This window comes from Mustela putorius, unplaced genomic scaffold, assembly GCF_011764305.1.
Source record: "Mustela putorius furo isolate JIRA1106 unplaced genomic scaffold, ASM1176430v1.1 tig00003987_pilon_pilon_pilon, whole genome shotgun sequence".
NCBI lineage: Eukaryota > Metazoa > Chordata > Mammalia > Carnivora > Mustelidae > Mustela > Mustela putorius.
Window position 1 is genome coordinate 2,202,259 of NW_025422126.1, and position 7,672 is coordinate 2,209,930.

A 7,672-nucleotide genomic window follows, 5' to 3' on the forward strand; every position below is an offset into this window, starting at 1 on the left:
ATGATTCATTATTTGTGTATAACACCCAGTGCTCCATCTAATACTTACTCTCCTTAATACCTGTCACCAGGCTCACCCATCCTCCTGCCCTCCTCCTCTCTAAAACCTTCAGTTTGGGGACACCTGGGTGTTGCTTAAGCGACGGCCTTTGGCTCAGGTCATGATCCTGGAGTCCTGGGATTGAGTCCTGTATTGTGCTCCCTGCTCAGCAGGGAGTCTTCTTCTCCCTCTGACCCTCCCCTCTCTCATGCTCTCTCTCTCTCTCAGATAAATGAAATCTTAAAAAATAATAATAAAATTAAATTTAAAAACTTAAAAAAAACCTCAGTTTGTTTCCCCCTCTGACTTCCCCCTCTTCATTTTTCCCTTCCTTCTCCTAAGGTCCTCCATGTTAGTCTTTATGTTCTGCTAATAAGTGAAACTGTATGATAATTGACTTTCTCAGCTTGACATATTTTGCTTAGCATAATCTCCTCTTGTCCCATCCATGTTAATGCAAAAGTTGGGTATTCATCCTTTCTGATGGCTGACTAATATTACAGATAAAGTACTGATAGCCAAGATCTATAAAGAATGTCTCAGACTCAACACCCAAAAAAAAAAAAAAAAAAAAAAAAAAAAAAAAAAAAAAAAAAAGTCAAGTCAAAAGATGAGCAGAACACATGAACAGACACTTCTCCAAAAAAGACACATGTAACAGATACATGTAGAACCTCTGTTAATGAAAACCCAGAAGCAGCCATAAGGATGAAGATATGTTCAGTGATTCATAATGAGTTGTGCCCTGAAGGGGCACCATCAACAGAGATTGTGTTGTGGAAAAAAATCTATGTACACACACAACCAGAAAATAAACAGCAAGATCAATGCATGCATGTTTAATACTGGAAAAATCATGGCCTTCCAAAATTTCTCCATGTTTCTTATAAAAGCATTCCACACTCAACTAAAATTAAAATGATCTTTAAAGGATAATACTTGTAAAGTTTACTTAAGTCTTTTTAGCCACAGAAACTACAATGGAAATAAATGTCAAGAGTCATTTGTAAAACAAAAACAACATCTATTCTTCTGATAACATGCATGATTAAAATGTCTATGCAAGATACACTGCTCTACATTCCTAATGACCAGGGGGAAAAAACCTTAAGTCAATTTTTAGTTTGCAGATGATCAAAGGATTTTGTATTCCAGCAGAAGTTGAAATCCTCTGGATCTTTTCAGCAACAACTACTGGATGTTCTTTTCTGGTTTTCTCCACAGCATCAGCTTTGTAAGAGCAACTGTGTACACTGGAGTCACGGTGTACGCCCCACTGAGCATTTCCACACCAGCATTGAAACCCAGTAAGTTGCACTTTCTTCCTATACATGAAACAGTGATTATATTTTTGTTTTGGTTTTTCAAGAGCCTTACTTTGCTCTTCAGATGGTCGCCTTGCCATATCTGACACTGATGCTTGTAGGTCTTCTGTTTCAGGTACTGCTTTGTCCGCAGATGCACTGTCCACCTGGGAAGATGCTGCAGATTACGATAAAGGTGACTAATTTGATACAGCACTTGGCTGCACAGATGCAGACGTGGATTCTAGCGGAGACTGAGCATAGGTGACACTGCCATCTGCGCACTGGGATGGGTAAAAATTGAGGCAGACTACTGACAGAAGCTGTGGGTGGGCTTATTCTACCATTAGTGCTATTCCGTCTTTGAGGATGTCCTTTAGAGCACACTGAACACATGCCCTTTGTACAAGGTTTTCCATAAAATCTGCAGCCAGCAGAACAAAGCAGAGGCACTTGGTTTTGCTTAGTTTCTTGAGCGATGTTCCTCTGTTGCACACCACCAAAACCTCCAGTTTTCTGTTTGCTTCCCCTCAGATTAACTTCACTTGAAGCTATCACAGTGACAGCTTCTAGTGCCCATGTTTGAGAGTGAGATCCAAGGTAACCACACACCATGGAAGTAGTAGTGACATCTCTACCAGAGTGGACCTACAGAGTAATTTGATGGTGTTCCTGCCTGCATCATCCATGAGCTACCTAATATTCCTTAGTAAGTCCTTTTTCTGATTAAAATACATTCCTGGAACTTTAAACTCTTGTTATTAGTCAGCATTTTGCTGGCTAGCTCCTGACTCAGTCTTCCACTATCCACATCCAAGGCAATGAGTTTGGCCAGATACCTCTAAACGCTACCACACTCTGATAAGGAGACTCTATCAATTTAATCTTTTCTACTGTAGAAATATACTTCCTTTTCCAAAACCTACTGAATAATACTATATTTATATGGTTGGCCATAAAATATTTTCCCAAAGGCAGGTTGTAAGGGCATTTTAAAAATAAATTTTTATGCCATGGGGTCATAAAATAAGAGCCAGTCAAAAAAAATTATAGGTGGCCCTTGAATAATATGGAAGTTAAGGGCACTAGCCACCCCACATATACCCTGTAGTCAAAAATCCACATTTAGGGGCGCCTGGGTTGCTTAGTGAGTTAAAGCCTCTGCCTTCGGCTCAAGTCATGATCCCCGAGTCCTGGGATCAAGCCCCACATCGGGCTCTCTGCTCAGCAGGGAGTCTGCTTCCTCCTCTCTCTCTGCCTGCCTCTATGCCTACTTGTGATTTCTGTCTGTCAAATAAATAAATAAAATCTTAAAAAAAAAATCCACATTTAGCTTTTGACTCCCCGCAAATTTAACCACTAATACCCTCCTGTTAATTAGAAGCCTTGCTAATAACATAAACTGTCAATTAACACACGTTTTGTATGTTATATGTATTATATACTTCATTCTTACAATTAAGTAAGCTAAAAAAAAGAAATATTATAAGTAAATTATAAGGAAAAGAAAATACATTTACATTACTGTACTTTACAAAATCTGTGTATAAGTAACCCACACAGTTCAAACCTGTGTTGTTCAAGGGTCAGCTTTATTTATATAATTAAAACTTCACTTGTGGGGCACCTGCGTGGCTCAGTCATTAAGCATCTGCCTTCAGCTCAAGTCATGTTCCCAGGGTCCTGGTATCAAGCCCCACATCAGGCTCCCTGCTCAGTAGGAGGTCTGCTTCTCCTTCTCCCACTCCCCCTGCTTGTGCTCCCTCTCTTGCTATGTGTGTCTCTGTCCAATAAATAAATACAACCTTTAAAAAAAACAAAACTTCACTTATGGTGACCATAACATAATATAAAGACTTGTCAAATCACTGTTACACACCTGAAATCAATGTAACATTGTATGTCAACTATATTCAGTTTAAAAAAACAATACCTAATTCAACAATTTCTGGAGAAAACTAAATTCAAAATTGTAGTTACAGTTTATTTAATGACAATGAATACATCATTAAATGTATGAAATATAGTCTGACATATTTTAATTTAGAGAAAACTTTACACTCCCCAATAAATAAAAAGTAATGCAAGAAGAAAGGGGGGGAGGAGAATGAGCAAAAGGAAAATACAGTAGGGATGAAATCGGGAAAAAAAGCAAGTTAAAATAGCCATAAATTAACAGGTACCTTGAATGAACATAAATTAAACAGACATTTGGCAATAAACATAAGTCCCTTGGGAGGAAAAAAAAGTAGTGGTAAGCACATACTATTAGAGATCATAATCAAGAAAAAGCCTAGAAATGGAGAAAAATAAAAGTTATTTTAATTTAGATTGCTGGACCCAATCTCAACCTCTGAAGGAGTGGGGGTTGTTTTTCCACAGGAACAATCAATTCCCAGACATGAGCAGGGTGAAAATTCAACTCAATTCTGACACTGTCTACCTGAAAATAGCATCAGATCCACAGGTTAAGGGATCAGTCCTACAAGACTGCCCCCCAACCATCACCTACACACAGGTTGTTACCTGTATTTCTACCTACTGGCTATAAACCACAGATTCCTCTTTGGGTTCAATTAATTTGCTAGAGCAGCTCACAAAACTTAGGGAACCATTACTAGATTACTGGTTTATTATTAAAGTATATAACTCAGGAAGAGCCATGTGAAAGAGATGCAGAGGGCAAGGTACAGGAAGGGGCGCAGAGCCCCCACGACCTCTCTAGGCTTGCCACTCTCCCAGGACCTCCACAGTTACCAAACCAGAAGCTCTCCCAACCCTGTCCTCTTGGATTTTTATGGAAGCTTCATTATGTAGGCACAACTGATCAAATCATTGGCCATTGGTGACTGATTCAACCTCCAACCCCTTTCTCCTCCCCTGGATATCAGAGGTAGTGGGGAGGGTATGACTAAAAGTCACAACCCTCTACTCATAACATGAATTCTCCTGGCTACAAGCCCCCCTCAATCCTTCAGTGAGGTCCAAAAGTCTTCTCATTAACATAACAAAAGACACCTTTAAGGCTCTCATTACACACAAAATTCCGAGGGTTTCAGGAGCTCTGTGCCAAATGCAGGGAAGAAGACCAAATATGTATTTCTTATTATAAACCATAATATCACAACTTTGTATAATTACACACTCATAAATTATGTTAACACTGACATTTTGAAGATAATAACTTACTAAAACAAATTAAAGTTGAAAGAAATCTAAATAAATACCAATACAATGAATGTAAAGCTATTTCTTCTTTTTTGTAATCCAACACAACACTGATATCAAAACCAAGAACAGTATTTGTCTGGCTCGTTCTTCAGCCAACCATCCAAACACCTTGCCATTTGTATATATTGTTATATTAACAGTTGCCATTGTGTAATATATAGTTATATTCTCATATATAGACAACGAAGATATAAACATATTTCAGTAACTATAAATAAAAAAATAGAAATACATATTTATTTTTGAGAACATCTCACACACACATCCATACTCCTATATTCCCAGCCGTGGCATCTCACATTGAAGTAGGTCTTCTTCATACTATTGCTCCTTTCCTTTGCCTCTAGAGCTGCTCCCTTCTCTCTACTCCCTGTTCTCAGTATCTTGGGATAACTAATATACACTCTCAATGATTCCTCAGTCAGTTTCAGAGGCCTTCAGTGACTCAGGAACACTTCCAGAAAGGCTCTCCATGTCCTCTAGACAGAACTCTAGAGTTTTAGCTTCTAAGCTCTTTCCCTGCCTAAGTGAGAGTATTAACAAAGGTCTGCAGCTTTGCTGCTCTGATCCGGGACTTCTCTCTTAGCTTGGGCTAACACTGAGGGGATGCGGGAAGAGGACCTAACTTCCCCTCCTTGGGACTCTGAAGAAGTATCAGCCTTGCTTTCTGGAAACCAAAGACAATCTAAAATACTGGAAGAACAGGAGGCTTTATTCTATATAAAAGGTCCAGAAAGAGACTTTTGACGTAGAGTGGGGCAACTAACATTGTCTGGGGTGTACTCCTCTTAGCCTCCACTTAGCCTCCACCCCTCACAGGTTTTCTTCTGACTTCTGTGCCACTATCATGGGCAGCTCTCTTCTGAAGTTCAAGCCTAAGCCTGCATGAAGCTTATTGAGGCCCCAGGGTTTGCACTGGCTTCCTACCCCTTCCTTAGCCCCACTTCCTCAATGCCCTCACCTTCCTCCTTGCCCCCCAGTCAGTTCTCAGTCTTTACTTCTTTTATGGTAACATTCCTCACCCACAGTACAGACAACATCTCACAGATAGCCACTCACCTTGTTGTACTGGTCTGTGCTGGATTCAGGCAGAGGGTTGTGGTCTGCACTTACAGCCATGGAATATCCTCTGAAACAGAACCTCGCCTGCAAACACATGTCTGCCTTTCACAGCAAACAAGGCACCCTGAGTGAGGTTGGGAAGGACAGCTTCTCTGGAGGGGTGATGGGCTGATAGGCCTTCAAAAGCTCTCTGTCCAGCCTTCCCTTGGTGAACACAAGCCCTCTCCCCCAGCAACCCTAAGGTGCCGCTTTGCCTGGGCCCTTGAGAGTCAGTCATGGTCATGGACAATTGCAAGTTACAAATGAAAATGATCTCCCCATTAACTATTTTAACTTCACAGAATGTTCAAAATACAACCAACTTGATTCTTAGCTCCTGAAGAACAGAGACTATGTGGCTCATAGTTATACCAGCACCCAGTACAAAATGTTACAAAAAGCTGGTGCTCAATAAATGTTTAAAGTGGCTTGGTTAACTCAACCCACTGACTCTTCTGTTATGGCAGCAATTTGTCCACATCCTGGTGAATAAGATGATCCAACTGAGACATCAGTTACCTCTTCTTTTTGTTTTTTTGCTAATGGCCCCATTTGTTTCAGGAATTTTCTGGTCCTCACTCTTCAGAATTTTAACTATGGTCTGAGTCCGGACATTGGCATGAGGATCCAAGGAGTCCCAACAATGAAATCATCTGGAACTGGGCTTCAGTTGCAGCATTTCCTGGTTCTATTCCATGTCCACACTACATATGCCCTTATTTGCTTATTCCGTAAACACCTAAATATCAGGAGGAAGACAGGTGCTGTAAGTGCCAAGAAAAACCCAAATCACTGCCTTAAGTAGCAGTTTGTGTGTGCACGTGACCAACTCTATGTCTCTGGGTGCGGGGTGGGGGGGGGGGGCGGCAGTCATTTAAAATTTACAAAATAGTAATAATAATGACAATTTATAACCAGGGATTCCACTTCGACTCTACCAGATCCCAGAATGTTTCTTTTTTTTTTATTATTTTTTTTAAGCTTTTATTTCACTTCCAGTTAGTTAGCATACAATGTTATCGCTTCAGGTATCGGACAGTGATTCAACCGTTCCATACAGCACGGGATGCTCATCAGAAAAGTGCACTCCTGGGGCGCCTGGGTGGCTCAGTGGATTAAGCCGCTGCCTTCGGCTCAGGTCATGATCTCAGGGTCTTGGGATCGAGTCCCGCATTGGGCTCTCTGCTCAGCAGGGAGCCTGCTTCCCCCCCCCTCTCTCTCTCTGGCTGCCTCTCTGTCTACTTGTGATTTCTCTCTGTCAAATAAATAAATCTTTAAAAAAAAAAAGAAAGAAAAGAAAAGTGCACTCCTTAACTCCCATTTCTGTTTCTAACTTTAAAGTGGATTGTGGCAATAATAAGAAGCTGCCTGCTTAAATATCAAAGGACAAAAGTTTGCCAGGAAAACATAGGAGGGCTTGGGGGGGGGGGGGGGGGGGGGGCGTGTTTTTTTGTTTTGTTTTTCACTAAGAACCCAGTATCTGCAGCTGGAGCCAGGAGAGGTCGCTCATCTTACAAGAAACTGCACTTGAGCGCTCAGCCCCGCGCTAAATTGGGGTCACAGAACCAGACGCGACTGAGCTCATAGGCTGAGTTTAACACAGAAAACTGGGAAAGGAGTAGCGTTAGGTCTCCGGTGCTATTACCTGGAAGGAACAAGGCTCGCTCTGTCGTCAGAGCAGAAGCGTGAGACTGAGTGTGTCCCGTGGGTCGAGAGTCAGCGGGGCCTCCGCTAAGGCTGGGCTCCAGCGGTCTCATTCGGGAGCCGACACTCCTCCCACTAACGTGGGAATGACTCCTGACCCCTTCACAGTTTAAATGACTCCGAGTGGAAAGAGCCAGAAAAAACGACGTAGCAGAGAAAAAACACCGGCACGCCGAGACCCTATCTCCGATTGGCCAGAGTTGTCTGGATCCCTGTCTGTGATTGGCTGTTCCCACAAAGACGCCGGCGGCGTGCGCTCCGGCGAACGGGCCCTGCCCGCCGCTCATTGGCTC

The 7,672-nt window shown here is 41.8% G+C and overlaps 1 pseudogene; it reads right to left on the reverse strand.

Annotated features, from left to right (window-relative positions):
• Nucleotides 1-993: 993 nt before the first annotated feature.
• LOC101677721 lies at nt 994-2,525 on the reverse strand (annotated as a pseudogene).
• Nucleotides 2,526-7,672: the final 5,147 nt, after the last annotated feature.